At 44.8% G+C, this 21,479-nt stretch overlaps 1 protein-coding gene across 4 annotated transcripts in view; it reads right to left on the bottom strand.

Annotated features, from left to right (window-relative positions):
- Nucleotides 1-21,479, bottom strand: part of Tiam2 (TIAM Rac1 associated GEF 2) — a 201,317-nt gene that overhangs the window by 113,180 nt on the left and 66,658 nt on the right. The window contains exon 1 of one of the 4 annotated variants that reach the window (NM_001427473.1): nt 9,962-10,720. The exons of 2 other annotated variants lie outside the window; for them this stretch is intronic. The gene's annotated coding sequence lies outside the window, so the exon portion shown is untranslated. Of the gene's footprint in view, nt 1-9,961; nt 10,721-21,479 lie in introns of those variants that run through there. One more of the 4 variants, XM_087653174.1, reaches the window with a different exon arrangement.

Below are 21,479 nucleotides of genomic sequence, written 5' to 3'. Positions count from 1 at the left end.
ATTCCCCAAGTCATGCACTTGAATAATTAGATCCTTGTGATTGAAAAAAATGATCAAATAATCCAGTAACATACTGAGCAACTATTAATGCCTTAAATTAACTATTAATGTCTTCTGGAGGCTATAGCCCCAAAGGACACACCCCTTAGAGACATAAGTATCAGAAAGGTCAGAGACATCATTCAACATCAGATAATATACCAGTTCCCCACAACAAGTCAGTATCTAGTCCATTGTGCTCCCAGGGAGAGGCTAAGGAAACCAGTCTTAATATCTTACTTTCTACATGTGACTACAAGGCTACAGGAAAGGGGCACATGTGTTTAAAATAACACCATTTAGCTCTGTAAAGGACCCAGACTTAAACTCTGTCAATGTCACCCAGTCCCCAGTTTGTCAATGAACCGCAGTTGGAATGCAGAAACTGAATACCAGGACTTGAGGGAATGCATTTCCAATTCTAAAGCTACTGAACTCATTCTGGCGAAGAGGCAGGCAAAAGAACTTTTGGTCTCTGCGGGGGATTTGTAGTCTTTACAAACAGAGTGGGCAAGAAGCAAGCTGCTGTTCAAGGCCCTAAGCTAAAGACCACTGTTAAGTCCCACAGGTTTTCTTTCAATGCAGTGGGCCCATTAACAGATGAAAAAAATCAGCCACCAATTGCCCCAGGAGCCTGAGCTCAGTGGACAAGCATGGCTGACATTCAACAGGGAGAAAGTCATAAATTCCACAGGGACAATGGCCCCATTCTGGGGCCCAGTTCACCACCTTAGTTAAGCTCATTCCTCATGTGAGGGGTCCTCTCAGAACTCACACCTGCTCTGTATGGAACCCTAACACCTGCAAGCATTGCACACAGCTCTGCTCTTCAAACTAGGGGCTCAGCCCATTCGTGGGTCATCAAGACCCCATCATGAGTCAACCCCAGCAAAGAGTAGAAAGGACATAAGATTAGAAGAACAAACATGACAGAGTGTGTCCCTTAAAGGTAAAGAGCTGCTTGAAACAGTGTGTGTGGGGGGGGGGGGTTGTTTGTATACTGGGTTGTGACATACAGGTGTGTCTTTTTGACTTGGTGGTCCTGAAACCCATTTTTAATAACCTCAAAAAGTACTTTCATTAGAATGATACATATATTTGTTATAATGAAGTATCTGAAGAATTATCAAAAACAAAGAGGAGAAATTACTCTATCCATGGTTTCTGAGGGTCTATGTCACGTGGCTATGTGTTTCTGGGTCTGTAGCAATGGAGTTCACCCTGGTAGGAGCTGGTGGTAGGTGCTCTTCCATTGTATGGTGGCCAGGAAAGAGCACTTGGAGGAAGGGGCTGTGGGAAGACATCAGCCCCACAAGAATGCACCTTAGGGGACTCAACAGAGGGAGAGAGAGAGAATCCTAAAATCACCCAGTGATCTATTCTAACAAGTCCAGCATCCCCATGATCTGTCCCTAAACTCCTAGGTATTCCTTAATCAAGTTGACAGTCGAGAATAACTGTCCTGTGCTCCTACTAAGAAGACTTACGGTCAACCAGAGTAAGCACTCTCCAAAAACTCAGGAAATCACGATTCAAGACAAACACCCGAGCTACGACTCAGAGCCAGACAAGAAAGGGACCATCCATCATTGAGAGCTCTACATGTTAAGCTTGTAGCTCTCATTTCCTTTGTATTTTAACTTCCGAGAAACTTAGAGGATGCATGGGATTCTGTCAGCTAAGGAAAGGCAAGAAAGGATTATAGGGAACTGGAAAATAGCAAGTCCAAACACTCAGGAGTCCTACGTGTCCTGGGTCTGTATGCAACTGAAGCAGCAACTGAACAAAAAGGAGAAGGACCCCAGCTTGCTCAGGATGAAGTGGAAAAGGGACAGCAGTGCCCAAGTGTCCATGACACAGTTGAGAAGGAGAAGGCAATAAATGACAAAGGACAAAGCAAAGAGGAAGAGGCAGCTGGGGGAGCCCGAGTGGTCAAGTGCCTACCACCCCAGCCCCAGCCCAGAAATATGTGAAGTGACCCATTCAGAGACACGTAGGGTCCTCCCCTACTGGGTGGCATTTATAGGAAAAGACATGTTCTTGTTCTTGACAGAAACTTGGGGAACTGAAAAGAAATAAATTGCTCCACTCAGCAAGTCAGTAGGAACGGTTGGGAGACCGCCCAGCACTCCCATGAAGTGCTTCAAGGAAAGCCAACGCTCTGCAATGAGATCCCCTCTTCCCGGAGACTGTCAGCCTGTGTGGGATGTGAGGTGGGTCACAAACATGCGCCACAAGAAGAAGCACTGGAGATGGAGACCGTACGACCCGGACAGCACAGAGACCACATCCCACAAACATTGCTGGTATGTTTGTGAGATGCCAAGAAATCGAGTGGCTGGCTACAGGCGAACCAGCACAGGAACGGAAAAACATCTCAGGGGTTCGATGACAAACCTCTTTGGAAGCAGAATTATAGAATCCATATAGTTTAGGATGAAATGGCCCGATAGTGAGAAAGAAAATATCTTCCATTAAGAATTCTCAAAAATGTGTTCCATTCGTTTTTTCAGCCAGGCACTTGAAAGTGTCATTTGTTGTTGTTGTTGTTGCTGTTGTTGTTGATGCTGTTGTTGTTGTTGCTGTTGTTGTTGCTGCTGCTGCTATTGCTGGCAGTGGTGTGTGCATGTGTGTATGTATATGTTTCTTTTCGTCTGTAGGGAAACACACTTGTCTGTGTGGGTGAGCATGCATGTGTTTTATGTGTGTGCAAAAGCCAGAGGACCTCAGCTGCTGTACCTCAGACAGATTTGTCTTCTTTTCATTGAGACAGAGTCTTTCTTTCATTGGCCTGGATCTAGCTAAGTAGGCCAGGCTGATTAGTCAAGAAGTCCCGATCCAGTTATCTCGGCCTCTCCAGCACTGAGATTACCCACACATACTGCACTATACTGCTTTTGCTATTGGTGGTTTGGCTTTTGAACATGGGTTCTTGGGATTACACACAGGTCCTGCTGCTTGGAAGGCAAGTTCTCGACTCCCAGTCCCTCCACCTTAGTGTTTGCTTGTTTGTTTTTTGATACGTTAAAGTTCTATCCCATTTTACCTTCTCCTAGGTCTCCCCTTCAGTATCATCCAAATTCCCCCCTTCATTCCAGACTGCCAAGACCTTGTGCTGTCCAGGGGTAAGCACCACAACCAGATATTCTAAATAATGGCCCTCCTCTGTAACTTACGAGCTCCAGAGTCAAAACTACCGGAGTGACTTCTAAATAACCTCTCTTTATTAACTATGCTTGAGCCATCCCACAAAAGCAAGCCTGGGTTTCTGTAAGCGGTGCCCAAGCTTCATACCACAACACAGGCAGCCTGGGGTCTCCGGATACAGAGCTGCAATGGTTGGCTTCTTTGTCTTGGACTGGGGAGAGCCACGAATGAGACCCATGCCTCAGGAAATTGGAAGCAGACAACGAACCCTGAGCCTCAATCACATTTTACAACCAAAATATGCTACAGTGATTCTATCAAGTTATTCTTGGCAAGTAAAAAAACTTTCTTCATTACACACTGTTCCATTTAAACTTGAAAAGCGAACGGACATAAACCACACATTTCCCTCCCCAGCGTCCACTTCATGTAAATAGGTGTGTCCTCCTCCCTCAGGAATGTGTGACTATTCTAGTTTGGGTGGCAATGTGGCCCTCCATCAGGGTTCACTTTTACTATGTTCCCAAGCAAAGGCAGGCAGATATGCTGAGCTGAGGAATGGGCAGACACTGGACACAGTGAGAGAAGAACCCACAGGACTCTCCATGGAGAGGAGTGCACAGTGAGAGACGCTACGGCAACTCTTAAGAGTCTCAGCCTAAGTCACTGAGGGAAACAGCCAGGCAGAACAGAACAGGCTAGGAGAAGATGGTGGTTTTGGTCTCACAAATCCACAAAGGGCTAAGTGTGGTGTTACACATCTGTAATCAGCTTGTGAGGCTGAGGCAGGAGAATCAAGAGCTAGAGGTCAGCCCCGAAACACACAGTGAGACACAATCTAGAATTTAAAATCCCCTCAAGGCCAGTAGATTGAAGTCTAAGCCAGCTTGTGTCAGGCGCATCTATCTGGAAGGAGATGAGACCGTGAAGAGACAGGGTCTTAGTGGGAAGCAGGCGTCCTTAAATGGAGTACTGAGGCCCTGAGCTCTTCCTCTTCCTTCTTCCCTGTTGCCACAAAGCAGGCTCTCTGTCAGGATGTACTTACTGCCCCATCGCAGGCCCCAAAACAACAGCCAAACAAACTGAAGCGGTGTTAAGTCATAAACCACAAATTCCTGTCCTCCTTGACAGCCATCTTCTCAGTATCTTGTCACAGCAGAAGGAGCTAACATGAAAGATTGGGGATTCAATGCTAGACACGCCAGGTGTGAGTGTGTCCTCCGGACATTGACATCACAGTGTTGAGTGGGGTAAGTGGATACTTGAGTCTGCAGTCAAGCAAGGCATGCTAGATGCATTGGCATGCCACTCCTCCCTCTGAAGGAGGCATTTAAGTGCAGGCTGCATGAGCTCGGTCTATGCATGCAAAGGGAAGCCAAGGGACTCCAACACTAAGGGGTCAGAGAAACAGGAAGGGGCCCAGACATGTAATAGAGCAGTAAGCTGAGTTGGGAAGAAACAAAGTGTTCTGTGACCTGAAAGAGAGAGGATTGCAATGGCAGGGGTGGAGAGAGCTGCAAGCGGAGAGGAGACAGAAGAGGACATATGTCGGATGTTACATGTCTGGATGCTTGAAACTCACTCATCTGCTTGGTAACTAAAGGAATTAGAAACTTCAGTTGCTCAGTGGTTAAAGCACTTGCTACACTAGCATGAGGGCCAGAGTTCAGCTGTCACATAAATGTTGGGTGGCATGGTAGCCTGCCTGTAATTCCAGGATCCCTAGAGCAGGAGGTGAGAAAGACAAGGCACATCGGTGAACTCTGGGTTTGATTGAGAGACCTTGCCTGGGAGACCAAGACGAAAAAGTGACTGATGATAATTCCTGATATCAATTTCAGGCTTCAACATGCACACATACATATACACGCATGCACATCGCTATGCAGGGATACCCACACACATACAAAACATGTATGCACACACACTCAAAATGGGAAAAAATTGGAATTAAACAATCAGAACTGGGTCATGCTATTTTTTAAAAAATGTATTTAAGGACTAAGACAGGGATTAGGAATAAAATTGGAATTATATATAAAACCATCAAGCACTCCTGTTTCAAGGACAAAGGAAGGAACATTGGGTTTCACACACTTGGCAAGGTAAAGGCTTTTTGTGAACTGGACCAGAGCCAGAGGAAGGAGGAGAAAGTCCAACTGTAATTGGGTTTGAGAATGAGGTCCATGAAGATGTGAACAGAGGCACTCTAGCAACCATCACAGCCTCCGAGCAGAGGTCAGCATCTGAGCAGTTGGAATTAAAAGGAGGAAGGGTCAAGAGCACCCTGGTGAAGGCCAATGTTCATGAAGCTCCACACACTCTCCTACCTAGGACTGCTTTGTTCCGCCTGCCTGTGTGGGCTCCCTGTTCAGACATCTGTCAGGTGCCTTTCCACCTGCTGACGGTGGCCCCAGAGAGCTGGGGGTCTGTGTTCTCACTCCAGGAGAGCTGCGTCCCGCCATTTTGCCTCTTACGGGCTTGAGCATTGAGCTTACCAGCCTGCTTCCTCCCTTCCTGCTTCCTCCTGGAAACCCTACTCCAATGTGAGTATAAGCTGGGGACATGTGTCATGCCTAGCACGCAAGCTAGATGAGAACTGTTCCCTGGGACTGACCTTAAAGATACCCAGGATTTCTCAGCCTTCACTGAAACCCTGAGAACTCCATGCATCAACTCCCTTGGATGTCATCTCTAGCAAGAGCCACACCCCTTTGCTGGAGTCTAAGTGATAATCTGGTCCGCCACTTCATAGGTGTTTTAGTTACAGTTGTACTGCTGGGAACAGACACCATGACTAAGGCAAATCTTACAGGGATAACATTTAATTGGGGCTGACTTACAGGTTGAGAGGTTCGGTCCATTATCATCAAGGTGGGAAAATGGCAGAATCCAGGCAGGCCTGGTACAGGCAGAGATGAGAGTTCTATATCTCATCTGAAGGCTGCTACTGAAAGACCCACTTCTAGGCAGCCAGGACAAACGTATTAAAGCCCATGTCCACAGTGACACACCTACTCTAACAAGGCCACACCTCCTAATAGCGCCAATCCCTGGACCAAGCATGTACAACCATCACAATAGGTAAACTTTGTCTCCAAGTGCCTTGTGACACTGCAGGCCATCACTGTGTTTGTTGGTCCTTCCCAAAATGCATCTGGCAGGACAAGAACTAACCATAACCTAAACAGAGTCTATCAGAATGAGACCTCAGAGCATGGGCAGAAATCAGTTGTGTGGCTACAAACTAAGGACACCAAGAGTTAGCAGCCTCCACCAGATGCTTAAATGATCAAGGAAGGTTTCTTCCCAGCATCTCAGAAGGAGTGTGGCCCTGTTGGACAATGATTTCACACTTCTAGTCTCCAGAGTTTATAAGTGGTCAAGAAGCCTGAGCCTTAAATTCACCCTGGAGAAACCCAAGTAATATCCTAATGTTGGCTCACAAGGCAGGAGACTCCTCCAATTCTGTCTCCTCCAAATTTCACTTGCCAATATCCGGTATTGCGGGAAGTGAGACCTAGAAATTACATCATTCAGGCCTGAGCCGTTCTCCCTGGATTGTCCAAATTCTCAAAGATATGAGCGTTTTCTTACTACAGCAAAAGTGCATCTGTTCCTGGGAGAAAAACTCGCTGCAGAGTTTTAATTGCCTACTGCCTGTCTCTTTGTGTTGTGCTCTTAGATTTCTCAGACTTAAAAACGGTGAGCAAAACCAAATCTGTGTTCTTTACAGATCAAGGGGGAAAGAATACAACAATGCAAAGGAAGAAAAGGCCCGCCTCTTAATTAAAGACTAAGAGGAAACCGAATGGTGCAAGAATGCCAATCACAAGGACTTTATCAAGTAGGCTGGGCTAAGTCCAGTGGGCCAGAAGTTCTCTGTAGCAACAGTACAAAGATGGGGGCTGTGGTCTAAGTGGAGCTTTAAACTGTGTTAAACGATAACAAGGTGAAAATCCTTCCTCTACATAGATGTTTAAATCTGTCTGAGCTGATCAGATTTGTGAAGAGCTGAAAAGAGAAGACGACGGAGCAGGAGGAGGAGGGTAGGAAAGACAGATGTGGATGCATGTGCACATGTGAAATACATACATGTACAGAAACATGTATACACGGGCCTTTATTAACTTACTAACAGTATACAAGTACAGATATACCAAAGTATTCCTGATTTTTAAATAGTGCGAGAATGAATTAACAGGATATCTGGACACCCATCCCAGCTTGGCTACGGGATACCCTAACTCCTTCCATATCTCTGGGCAAATAACTGTCTCTGTCATTTTGGATAAACCACTTCGGTGCTGTGAATTTTCAGTGTTCCAATTCATAAAACTAAGATTCGTTTTCAGCTCTGTTTCCACAGACATGGACTATAAAGAAATGGGGAAGCCAGGTTCTAGTCAACACCTTTAATCCTGGCACGCATAAGACAGAGGCAGAGCTTGGGGCCAGCCTGGTCTACATAAAAAGGTCTAGAATGGCCAGGGCTACATAGAGAGACCCTGTCTCAAAAAACGAAACAGCAAGCTCCAGAAAAAGAAAGGGACAGGGAGGCTGAGAGGAATAACGTAAAACAGATTTGGGGACACAGTTGAATCTCCCCAACAATTGTTAGCTTGTTTTAAGAAAGGTTGAGAAGCTAGGGGTGTGTGTGTGTGTGTGTGTGTGTGTGTACAGTACAGCACTTGCCTGCTATGCAAAAGACCCTGGATTTGTAGTTCTAATGCACAGAACTACAAAGAAAATTTTAAATTATACCAAGACAGAATTATCAGGGATCCAAGCTCTCACTAAGCAAGACTGAGTAATAAAAAATGATTTGCCACCACTGCTATTAAAATTCAATTAATAACTCCATGTATTTTATATCCTCACTACTTTTTTGTTCAATAGCAATGCTTTCTTTCAATCCTTTCTATCCAGAACACTTACTTTTCTCACAAAGACATCACGGGCTTGGCCTGTATCTAAGACACTCTTAACTTCAACAGAGAAAAATGCTATTTCTTTGAAAGTAAAATATGTCCAAAATGTCTCAGTTCTAAATGTCTGTGACCAGGAAATAATTTTCTAAGACATCTAGAAATTGAGGCACAAGATCACACTAAATCCAGTTCTTATCACCATGTAAGCGACTTTTACGGAGCAGAGCAAACCTGGAGGTCTTCCCAGATCTGGGAAAGTGCCTGGGTTACGCAGGGAATGAAATCCGGGGTTCGTTCATTCATTCCATACTTACGTCTCAAAGGACCTGTGGAGACCTCGTACTAACTGCATAGTAAGTGGGGCTCTAGTCAGTAAAACTCGGTCCATCAAGAAGCATCTTCTGTCTGACAGAGTGAGTGTGAGTGGGTCACACTGGAAGGACAATCTCTCCCCAAAGACCCTGAGCCTCCCCCTTGACTATTCCCCCTAAGCATGATCTAAGAAGGCCTCGCAACCAGTACTGATAGTTTTATCTGAACGTATTCGTAATACCATCTAAGCTGGTGCTGTGGACCTGAGTCATTGAGCTCTGCATCAGCCTGTGAGCCCATAAAAACCAAAGCCAGTGCCAAGTGTCCAACTCAGCAGAGAAAGGGGAAAGCACCCCCACTCTGAACTTTCCCCGCTCTGTCCGAGCACTATTTCTGAAATTAAAAGGAATCAACAATGGGACCCGTTATTCTGTGGGTAGGCATGACCTGAACTTCATTTCACCCCGATGTCTCCACCCTTCCGAAGACATTTCTATAAAGGACAGAACAGACTGAGGGTACCCACCACGCCCATGGGGAGACAGTCTTCTACAGCTAAAAATGAACTTCCATTGCACGACCCCAATCGCCATAGCATCTTTACAGTGAAAGGAAACAGATTGTCGGAATCCCTAGCCCTGACTTAAGGCCACAGTAAAAGGCTAAAACACACCAGGAAACACTCCAGCAGCCGTGCAGACGAACCCTTACTCTCCAAATAGACTATAAATACACTTCCAAGTTATGACTTCAAAAGACCTTCCTATTTTCGCTCTCTCCACCCACCAATTTTCTGAGAATTACATGCTGGGCCAAATGAATGGCCGACCAAGCAAGAGGAACCCAAGCTAGGGTTTCTCTCTCCGGCTGTCAGCACACGCCCTCCACTGGGACAGCGTGTGCTTGGAGTTCAAGCTCTAAAAAAAAACGTCACCACCCAGTTCCCTCGCTCTGTTTAAACTGAGGGCCTCCCACCCAGACCACAACGATTCTGCCCCCCCCCCATCCCCAAAAGCTCAAGACAAGCCTAAGGACAAATAATGCTGAACCCTGAACAGCAAATAAGAAGATCATAAATAAAGCATTACTCGGCTAAAAGCAGCATTTGCTATAACCAGGAAGCAACACAAGTACAATCTCAGTCACATTTCAACTTCCCATTCCACCCTGAAAGAAACTGACCAGAAAGATAAGCAACAGTCACTCCCATTTTAACACGATCAGACTGAGACACTGTACTGTCTTCAGGCATCTTGTGGGGTTAAAACAGTCTATACAAATCAGCCTGGAGAGTTTCCAATTCACAAAATATCCTAAGGCAATTGTAATACATCACCCAGAGGCATCTGAAATCACGTATGCACTAAACTTTGAAATAATCCATCCTGTTCAGTAACTCGTGCTGAGGATAAACTGACAGGAGACAAAGCCCTAAGGACACGTTACCAAGAAAAGATTTAGGAAAAACGTATCTCCCAGATAAATGAAGTCTCAACTCATAAGGATAGACAAGCATTTTTACAACACCTTACCTTGGTCAGAAAGGTGGCTGTGGCCAGTGGTTCTCTGGAACCTACGGTTAACAAAGTTCCACCCAGCTAGAAGCTATGCTCTGCCTTCCTTCTGCCCTGCTGAGCCAGGAAACGGTGTCTAACACTTTGACTGCTCAGCCGTTGAGAGCTAAAAACGGATCCTGTGCAATGCTGGATATATTTGTCTGCTCGTTACACACCCTCATCATGTTCAATTTTTTCCATTGATGGAACTCTATGAGGCAGACTTAACCAGAAAGCGGTTTTTCCGTGGGCTGCCTGGAGTGATTACCCGGGACAGCCTGCCACCATGCATGCCTCAGAGACACCGGGCTGCCCATGACTAGGCTCTTGTTGGGCCAGCAATCTACCATGACCACCGAAGTTCCACAGGAGTCTGGCTCTGAGGGCTACAGAATAAAGCCTTACTCACCAGGGCTGCTCTGGTCGCCTTTATAAAGCCCCGGAGCACGGGGAGTACACACCTACTGTCCTTGTGTTTGGGGAAGCAGTCAAAACCACAGATGGAATGCTATGGTCAGAAAAGCTGCCTTCAGAGCGGCCCCTGGAAACAAGGCTGCGATTTGCAGAATATCGGATATACCCTCACTCAGCGTTCCTTTTGGAATCGGGCTTTTCCCCCTTAAGTTAGCGCAGCAGCAGAGTCTTACACTCCAAGTCCTGGGAGACTAAATGTGGAGGCATTTTATCGAGAGTATGTGTTACATTACTGTAAATTAAGGTCATACAATGGAGGCAGAGTATTTGGAAGTCTCACTGCAACCATTGATGAAAGATGTTAAAAAATATATATGAGATTTTTTAGTTCTTTATTTTTTAGATTTATTTATTTTATATATGTGAGTACACATCACTGTCTTCAGACACACCAGAAGAGAGCATCAGATCCCATTACAGATGGTTGTGAGCCACCATGTGGTTGCTGGGAATTGAACTCAGGGCCTCTGGAAGAGCAGCCAGTGCTCTTAACCACTGAGCCATCCCTCCAGCCCCCAGGTCATTTTTATACTAGATTTTTTTAGTGTGATGAATGGAATAGAATTGCATTTCTATTGTAGTGCTTAAATTTCTGGGGTTATATTTCACAGAAGAGACAAAAGTCCTACACTTTCAGATGTACATATTATAAGTATACAGGCACATAATCCACCCTGAACAGGAGGCAAGAGCTTGGTATGGTAACGTTCTTATTTTAAAAATGTGACAAGGGCCCTTAAGATGGCTCCGTGAATTAAAGTACTTTCTGGTGCAAACATTGTGAACCCTAGAACCCGCATAAAATGGCCAGATACAATGGGGTACATCTGTAATCCTGGTACTTCTACATTGAGACAGGAGGAACTCTCCAGAAAGCTCTCGGGCCAGCTAGACTACAGTACCCAGCATGTACCTCAGCAAGGTAGAAGTACGAACTGACACCACCATGTCTGTCCCCGACCACATATGTGCCGTGGCATATGTGCACGTACAAATAATTTTTAAAAAGTGAACAGAGCTAAATATGCAATTGGTGAGTTATTAAGGACCAGGTTTATACTACCATCAGATAAACTTTTAATTCCCTACTTGGGTTTTAAGACATATCATATTGACATGTATACAATCATACACCAAACCACATCTAGAACAATACTGTGCATAGCGAGACACACACCTGAGATGCTTCCTAACCTCAACTGGAAAAGAAATGCAGAAAGCCATCAACATCATGCTTCTAGAGCAAATAGAGCTGCCACAAAAATGTTTTTAAATTAACACAGAGCTTTTAATACTGATGGAGTGGGTCTACAAGTCACTCAACTCAGCCCCACCCTGTACAGATTTAAACACAGATGTCTTCGCCTAACATGGTGACCCATGCCTGTGTGTGCCCAGAACCTGGAAGGCTGAGGCAAAAAAATGTTATCAGGAGTTGGAAGGGTAGCCTGGGCCACACAGTGTGATTCTGTCTCAAAGATAAGTAATACACAGCCACGGTAAAAATGAAGGGACACGGTGACAGAGCTGGGCAACACGAGGAGTCCCAGCAGACACACACCCAAGGAACCACAGCCTCCGGCTGAGTAAGAAGGTTGCCATGGAAGCCAAGTCACAGAACACAAAACTTGGGAATTCCCCAAATATGTATTTTTGAAAGGCCCTAGGTAAATACCAAAGGACTAAGGATACTGCCAACTCACTGACCGCCGATTCCCTTAAACCAGCAGCATCTCTGCTGTTGATTTAAAAAAAAAAAGAGCTGGTCTGGGGTGACTCAGTGGACAAAGGGTGCACACAGCAGGACCTGCGCTCCACCTCTGGTCCCCACATAAAAGCTGCGACCGGGCATGCCTGGAACCCAGGGCTGAAATGAGGGGAGGCAGGTGGGTCTGGGGGGGGGGGGTCACTGGATAGGCAGCCTAGCCAGCGATAGAGAGTCTCCGAGTTCAGTGAGAGATCCTGTCTCAAAGTAAGGTGGAAAGAGATAGAAAAGACAGCCAAAAGTCAATGTCTGGCCTCCAGCCTGGAGCACACAGATGTGTGTATGTGAGTATACCACACACATATACAGAAAGAAAACAAAGAACAGAATACACAGAAATAAATCCAGAGTGGGGGGATGAAAAGTGTCCCCTGTAACTCTGACACTGGAGAAGACTCCTAGGTACATGCAGGGGAAAATTCTGCTAGCAGCCCAGAAGCAGCAGAGAGGAGACGCCCTGGCCGAACAATTCTGCCTGTCTAGAATCACGTGAGCGTGATTACTCCTGCTTCTAGATTTGAAGGTAACTCTGGCCTCATGACACATGCCGTGACTAGGACCCTTGATGTCAGAATGAGCGTGATAACCAACTCTGCCAGCCATGGTCTGATGCTTCCACTGCACTTGTGATTACTCTTGAAGTCACCCTAGCAACCTTAGCGTGTACCAGGTCACTGGAGTTTCCAGTGACATCAGAGTTTTTCAAGCTCCTTAGACACAGAAGCTTCAATAAAATACTGTCAATTGAGATTTCTATCTCAAAATTCCAAAACCCCAAATATTTTTAAATCAAGAAGTCAGGCTTTATCTTTTTACGGTGCCATTACAAGATGTTGTAACAGGGCATATGTGTTAACGGGCATCTAAAATTAAACACTCTGGCAAAGATCCCTGAGGAACATGCAAATTGCTACTTCAGAAGCATGTAATACAAAAGTATATAGTTAAAAGCAATACCATAGAAATGCTAACAATTATAGAGTTTAAATGGCAAGTTGATGGGTTCTCACTATATAGGGATTTTTTTTGATGTTGTTATAGTCATAAAAATTTGCAAATTTTCTTAACAAAAGGTGGGAGTAAATGGCGTATGTGTTCACACATGTCAATCTATGGAAAACACTGTTTTACTCAAAGGCCTAGACTAAACAAAATGTCCTCTGATTGAAATCAAGACTATGTATAGTCTACACTGTGGGAGCACACATGTTCATGAAGGCGCGCTCATGAGGGTTTCGGCATCTATTGGAGAAGAGATGGAAGGTGTGAAATAATAAAACATGATGTAGAAATTCCTCTAGAATTGAACTGAAATCTGGTCACGGAAGAGAGGATAGGAAAGACTAAAAGCCAGATGATGAAGAAGGCAGCCATGAACCACGGCCCTCAGATACTGTGGGAAGCTTCAGGTACTTACACAGGCCCTGTATGAGACTGGGTCCATCAACAGTCAGTCACAGATATGAGGATCACGGGAAATGGACTGTTAGGGGAGTGGAGAGCTGCTGGGGGGAGAGAGATCCCTGTGTTCAGTGATGTAGCCACTGCTGATAGCCATGCTCTAACGGACAGCTCCACAGTCATGCCCATCCAGGCTGCCTCCTGACCAATCTCAGTGGGTCACAGAGCAGAAGCAAAGCCATGTTAAAAAGGCATGAGAGTTGACTCTGGAAGTGGTAGGTAAGAGGGCATGGGTAGGATAAGACAGGGCACTGGTGAGCAGTGTGACCGAAATATATTACGCACAAGGGTGAAATTGTCAAATTATCTTTTCTTAAAAACAGTAAGCACTGGTGATGATATAAGTGCTTGTTAGCATGCACAAGGCGCTGGATTTGATATGCAGCCATGTACAAAAATCAAAATAATTTATACAAACACATGTACTGTTTTTGTACACACAAGTAACAATAAAAGATAAAATTATGGTGAAGATAATAAAAACATCTCAGCTCCCAGGTCAGCGACTCACTTGAATAATATTAATATTCTCTGATCTCTATTTGCTTCATCATAAAATGGGGTGGGTAACAGCAACACCCACCACAAATGAGAACAAAAATCGATGTACTGAAGTACTTTGTTAAAGGAGAGAAAAATCTAAAATTAATGTTTTTTTTTTTTATAATTTTAGTGACGAAAGGTCGGCCTCACACATACTGTGGGCTCAACCACTGAATGCCATCCTTCAATGTCAAAGTGCAATCTTATAAAGTAATATGAGCTATTATCAATAATCTCTGTGCTCAGAATCCAAGGCACCCAACCCCGTATCAGCCACACTTGGAAGGTTACACAGAGCAGTTACCAAAAACAAGGCTCAGGGGAAGCATTCTTTACCACCGTCTGATGACCGGAAAGAGTCAAATAAATGAAAACCTAACAACAATTTTAAAAAGTTAAAAGTATTAACCGCTTTTATCTGCCCCCCCCAAAACAAAACAAAACAAAAATCCCCGGCTCTGGACACTTCTTGCACAGAAGAGAGCGTCCTGTGCTGTCTGTGAGGCCCTTCAGACCACATGGGTTGGACCATTGGGGAACCGACATGAACACCTGTAGAACCACTGCGTTCGAGGAGAGTTTCAGAACTACTGCCCGGGACGGTGAGTTTTCTCCCTGGCAGACCTAAAAGAATCTAAATCTTCCAGGCTGTACCAAACACCAAGGCTTCAAACCAGCCAGAGACTAGAGAGAATGGGGCTTTAGCAGCTTTCTTGTCCAAAGATTTGCATCCCAGACAAGATACTGAAAACCCACACAAATACGAAACAGACAAGTTTTGTTTGCACCACCGCTGTGGTACCCAGGAAGCTAAGCAATTCACCCAGGGTCAAGGAATGGCAGTGCCTCCGACTTGTCTTCCAACACTGCCCTGTGATTTTATACAAATGCCTTAATTCCTCCGAGCCTGTCTCTCAATCTGTAAAGTGGGGACACTAGCGCTTGCCTCTGATGGTTACTGTATGCATTACTTAAAACATTAAATATAAATCATTTAGCCCAAGGTCTGCCTACGAGTGTAAATTGGAAACCAAAGAGATAGCCCAGTGGTTAAGAGCACCAGGTGCTCTCCCAGAGAACCCATGTTTGATTCCCCACCCACAGGGTGGTTCACGGCTGTCTGTAACTGCAGTTCCAAGGCATCTAAAGCCTTTTGTCTCCGTAGGCATTGTATGCACATAATATGCACGCATAGGTGAAACACTCATACACATTAAAAAAAAAACTTTAAAACTGAATGTAAATCTAGTTGAGATCATTACTAAAACGCTGCTTTACAAGGTGCTGGCACTCAAGGAACACCGAGTAAATACACTCATGAATGCATGATTAGGGGTGAATGAGCGACAGACAGCATCAATGGTGGAGTGGAAGTAAAGATGAAAAGAAGACGTGGTCTCAGTCTTTCTGCCAGAAGCAGTTGACCCCTGTTGACAGAAGCGCAGCCTCAGGAAAGGTGGTCAGTCTTTGGACCCAGCCACACCACTCAACCTGCACACACCTAGAGGAACCTCAGGCAGCCCCTGAGGGAGATACCTCGTGTTTACAGAACTCTTCAAGTAGATTAGGAGTCCAGCAACAGACAAAAAGATCAAAGAAAACACAGTATCTGCAGGCAGACCCCAGTGGAGGAGCTAGAGAAAGGCCTGAAGGAGCTGAAGGGGTTCGCAACCCTATAGGAAGAACAGCTATCAACCAACCAGACCCCACCAGAGCTCCAAGGGACTAAAACACCAACCAAAGATACACATGGAGCAACCCATGGCTCCAGCTGCATGTGTGGCAGAGGATGGCCTTGTCGGGCATCAATGGGAGGAGAAGCCCCTGGACCTATGAAGGTTCATTTCCCCAGTGTAGGGGATTGCCAGGGTGGTGAGGTAGGAGTGGGTGGGTGGAAGGGGGAGCATCATCATAGAAGTAGGGGGAGGGGGACGTGAGGGGGGGATCGGGAAAGGGGAGAACATTGGAAATTTAAATACATAAACTATTCAATTAAAAAAAGAATGAAATCAAGTATTTGCAAGAACATGGACAGAACTAGCGATCACCATGTCAAGTGAAATAAGCCCAAACTTCAAAAGACAAAACATTACATGCTTTCTCATATCTAGACATTTTTAAAGGGGCCATAAAAATAGAAAGGAAGCTCTTTGTGAAGAGGAAAGGGTCCACCAAGAAGAGAGGAGGCAAAAGAGAGTAATGGAGAGTTATAAAAGATCAAGGGCACACATGAAAATACCATCAAGAAATCCATTATTGTGCACAGTGGATATATGCAAATAAGTAAATAAAGCCACCCCATGTGTGATCCCTGTCCATCACACAGAAGTGTGAGGAATTCCTGCTTGTGGTTCCTCAGGCAGCCTTCTGAGTAATTTCCCAAGTGCATCAGGACTGCACCGCACTGCAGCCACACTACCTGCTCACCACAGGTCCTGCCTCGAGCTCTAAGGAGGCCCTGGAAGTGACAGGGGACACACCACATAAGCCCCCAAAATTGCTGCTTTATATTGAGTGAGAAATAAATTTTTAACCCTGAAAGCAAACTAGAAACAACTTCAGAATCTCCGAGCCAAAGAAAACTTAAACTTAGATGATGTGCCACTTTAAAGCCCGGAGTAAATCTAAGTTTCAAAACAGAAACTTTGAGTGTTTAAAAGATTTCAAGATGTACAGGGGAAAAAAAGCCTTAAGAAGCTGATCATTATGGAAATCAAGTTTATATCATGAATATTCATAAGATTCAAATAGCATCTTATTTACAAGTTCAAGTGCTGTATCATATAACAAGCAAACCTCATTTTTTCAAAACCTGCGTGTGTGTGTGTGTGTGTGTGTGTGTGTGCGCGCGCATGTGTGCACGTGTGCACTTGCATGTGTGTGCACAAACCACAGCACACATGTGGAAATCAGAAAACATCTTGTGAAAGTGGTTCTCCTCTTCACTGTGAGCTCCAATGGGAGTTAGACTCAGGTATTCAGACTGGCCCTTTATCTACTCACTGCCCCAGACCTCTTTAATTTAACAGCTAATTACTTTTCTAAGAATCAGCAAGTATTATACGACTAAAATTAAATTTTAAAACCAATTCTTCACAAGCCTTCCTTCCCAGAATTTTTTTCCTGTAAGTTAATATATCCAAATCGATATACTTTGATGATAACAGATGATAATGCTTCAAGATCTACATCTTGAATTTTTGCTGTTGATGTGCATGTGCCTGCCTATTTGTGTGCACACACACGCATGTGGATGTTTTCAGAGGCCAGCAGAGGGCATCGGATCCCCTGGGGCCGCAAATATAGGCAGTTGTGAGCTGCTCAGTGTGGGCACTGAAAACTTAACTCTGGTTCTCTGAAAGATTAGCAAGTGCTCTTAACCACTGAGCCATCTCCGCAGTCCCTACAACCTCCATTTTGAAATTCAATTGACAATGTTTTACAGTAATGCTTTCTAAGTAAATGGTGATATGACTGTGCAAGTCATGAAATGTGTACTTTTTAAAAAGTCATGCTACTGAAAAGAAACTTACATATGGGGTTAATATAAAATAAATTTTTGATGGAATTAAAAAAAATCTCTTAGGAAAGACACTCATGAAATTGTGGCCTATAAACAGTAGCCATGCATGTTTGCAACATTTTAAAGAGTTGAACATCTCAGACAGTGAGCCTACACTTCCTGGATCTAAATGTAAAATGTAATTAAAGTGCTCCATCCTGCCTGTTAACCCCCAGTGCATTTGTTTGGTTTGGTTTGGTGGTGTGTTTTTTGTTTTGTTATTTGTTTGTTGCTTAATAATTGTGGAGGTTTTAAATTCTCTAATATATTACATCCTGACCACAATTTCCTTCCCTTTCCTCACCCCAGGCTATCCTCTCTACTTCCCTTCTCCCCCAGATCCAACCCCCCCCCCCAACCACCATCCCCCCTCAGAAAAGAACAGGCCTCCCAGGGACATCAACTAAACACCATATAACAAGCCACAATAAAACCAGGTACCTACCATCACATCAAGGTAGGACAAGGCCACCCAGTAGGAAGAAAAGGGTCCCACAAGTAGACAAAAGAGTAAGGGACACACACACACACACACACACACACACACACTGTTAGTATTCACACAAGAAAACCAAGCTCTTCTGTGGGGATGTAGAAGTCAACCTTGTAAAGGAAAAAAGAGAGATTGACGCACCACAGGCTCCTGAGATTACTCTAAGGATGCATGAATCTCCTTAAGAAGGAGAAATAGATTTTTGTGGGTGGACTGGGCCAGGCAGGGTTGAGAACAGAAGGGATCAGATGGCAGGAGGAGGAAGGGAGAAAAGACTGGAATTGGGGGAGGGGGCCATTTCAGGAAACCTAGTGTAATGGAAACTCCATAGAATCTACAAGAGTAGCCCAGCAAAGAGTCCTAGTAATGGGGGACATGGACCCTGAACCAGCCACCATCTTCTATAATCAGCTAAGGCCCCAAGTGTAGGGACTGGGACACCAACCCAGTCACAAATCCTTCAACCTACAGTTGAATGTGCTAGGACCAGAGCCTAGCAGTCATCAGAGGAGGTTTTTTTTTTTGTTTGTTTGTTTGTTTTTGTTTGTTTGTTTGTTTAGATTAAAGTGATACTGCTCAGACTGCAAAGATCCTACTCAGTGCAAACCAAAGTCAGTGAATCTAATTTTGTGAGGAGATAAACACAGTGAGCTACAAAGCCCAACCTTCCTTTTAACTTGGGCTGTTGTGGTTTGCCCTGGAGTTATCTGTATTTTGATGCTAATTCCACTGCCCCGAGGACAGCTGCCCAGCCACTTACTCAGGAATCAGGTGACTTCACCAGAACCTTCTCCCCATTGAATTTGTAAAGTACAGGTGAGGCAGGTACAGGATAGAAGGAGGCCTGTCATTGGAGGAGAGGAAGGATGGGCGGGAGAGAAGTTTGAAGGAGGCGGAGGAGGAGACTAGAAGGAAAGGAGAAGGAGACAGAGGAGAGGGTGAGAAGCCATGGCAGGTGATGTTAAGATTCTTCTCTGTGTATTTACAGGTTGTTATCAATGTTCCTAAAGGATGGACGGTACCGGGCTTTGTATGTTTAAGTGGGCAATTATATCTTATCAATTGGATCTAAGATTATTGTGTTATGTGCTTTTTTTTTTTTTTTTTTTTTTGGTTCTTTTTTTCGGAGCTGGGGACCGAACCCAGGGCCTTGCGCTTCCTAGGTAAGCGCTCTACCACTGAGCTAAATCCTCAGCCCCGTGTTGTGTGTTCTTTTATGTGACGGTTTGAGTGTAGGAAAGTGCGGCTGGGATGTGTTTCCGCCAAGATAGCTAGCAGATATCTTGGGGCACTGAGGTGCCGGACCTAGTGGGGTAAAAGAACCACAATACTTTGTTTTTTTATATTTTTACAACAACATTGGGCCCCTCCTCCTTCACCTGCACAGATGGGCTGTTCTCTTTGGTTTCAATGTATTGAGCAGAGGGTGCCTCTTAGCACACTGTACTGTTAAAAATAAATAAAATAAAGGCAGCTGAGAATAACTTCCAACGGGCTAAGCATTCTAAAACTCCTCATCAATGTGGTTCTTGTCATTAGATGCTCGCTCACACTCTACCCCCTTCCAACCCAGCTGAGGTCACTGGCCCTGAATGTCCCTGCCCAGCACTGCACTCCCCCCAGGTCTACATCAATGCATAAGCCAGAAGCATGTCTGCCTGTCAAATAAAATGAAGAAACAAACCCAAGGACTGTTCCCCCTAGAGCTCAGGAGGTCCTCAGCAGATTCCTTAGACTTCAGTTCAATTTTGGCTCCTTGCAAGGGCTGTGTCCAGGTGGAATTGGGGTCCCCTAGCTAGCCCTGGGATTTACACACATGCAAATTTTACACACACACACACACACACAAACACACACACACACATTCTATCAAGTCCTGAGATTTTTAGGAAAAGAGCAAGCTAGCCAAATTCGGGGTAAGATTGTTTTTAAACTCAGCTGGTGACTAAATAGCTATAAATGGAAGTGGGGGAGATGGGGGTGGATATGGCTCAGTGAGTAAAGAACTTGCCCAAAAGTGAGAGGATCAGAGTTCAGATCCCAGCACCTATATAAAAACCAAGAAAGTGTAGCAGCTGCCTGTAATCCTACCACACAGAGGACACAGCTGGGATCCCTAAAGCAAGCTAGCTAGCTCCACTAGTCAAATGGTGTCACTCTAGATTCAAGTGGAAGAACACCAAGGAATATGGTTGATATCAACCTCTGTGATCCATATATATGTACAACACACACACACACACACACACACACACACACACACACACACACACACACACACATACAGTGTTTCCCTAGAAACTCCAGCCTGACATAGACCTTGCAAGCAAGTGTGAGAACCCTTTCCCACCAGAGTCCAGAAAATTGTACCTTAGAGAATGAGTTTATGGCTTACTTACAGAACATATGTGAGGGATTACTCACAGAAATATGAACAACACTCCCCCAAAAGCAGCAATACTACCCAAACGTCTGGCCCCAGTACAGCTGGTGACTTATCCAGAGCTAAATCAATGGAGTTCCTTCACTTTAATTAATCTTCCACAGACGCAAAACCTAACATTTCCAGAGTTCATATGACTCCAGAGTCATGAAATTAGGACAGAATTCTATACTAATGGCCAGGAGGTGCAGGGTTAGGGGGATGGCTGGAGTCTCAGGTGAAGATTCTGTACAGGAAGGTCAACAGTCATTAAAGCTGTGCTCAGGGGTCTTTGCAACACGGTTGCTCTGATGAGAGTGATAGCTACTGTGTTCAGAGGACACCATGCCACAGCACAGTTCGACCCCTAGAGTTCATATGAAGAAAAAGGAAGCAGGTGTGGCACAGCCTAGAATCCAGAGCTGAAAACAATGGGACTCATTGGCCACTGAACTGAGCTAAGTCAGCAAGCCAGGCCAGGGTCTCAATAAAAATTAAAACTGACAGCTCCTGAGGTTGACCTCTGACCCACATGGAGACACATGGTCACATCACACACACACACACACACACATACACACACACACACACACACACACACACACACAAATGCCTGTTATACATAATTCATAAATATGCTCTAGAACCAGGCAGCAATGAACTAGACAGAACCTCTAGCTCCAATGAAGACAAAAAGTTGATACACAAATACATGAACGAATGAACAGGGAGGAACCAGCAGCATTCAACAGAAAATTAAAGTAGGGTGACAGA

Source organism: Rattus norvegicus, chromosome 1, assembly GCF_021556685.1.
Source record: "Rattus norvegicus strain SHRSP/BbbUtx chromosome 1, alternate assembly SHRSP_T2T, whole genome shotgun sequence".
Lineage (NCBI taxonomy): Eukaryota > Metazoa > Chordata > Mammalia > Rodentia > Muridae > Rattus > Rattus norvegicus.
This window is presented reverse-complemented; position numbering and strand designations above follow the sequence as displayed.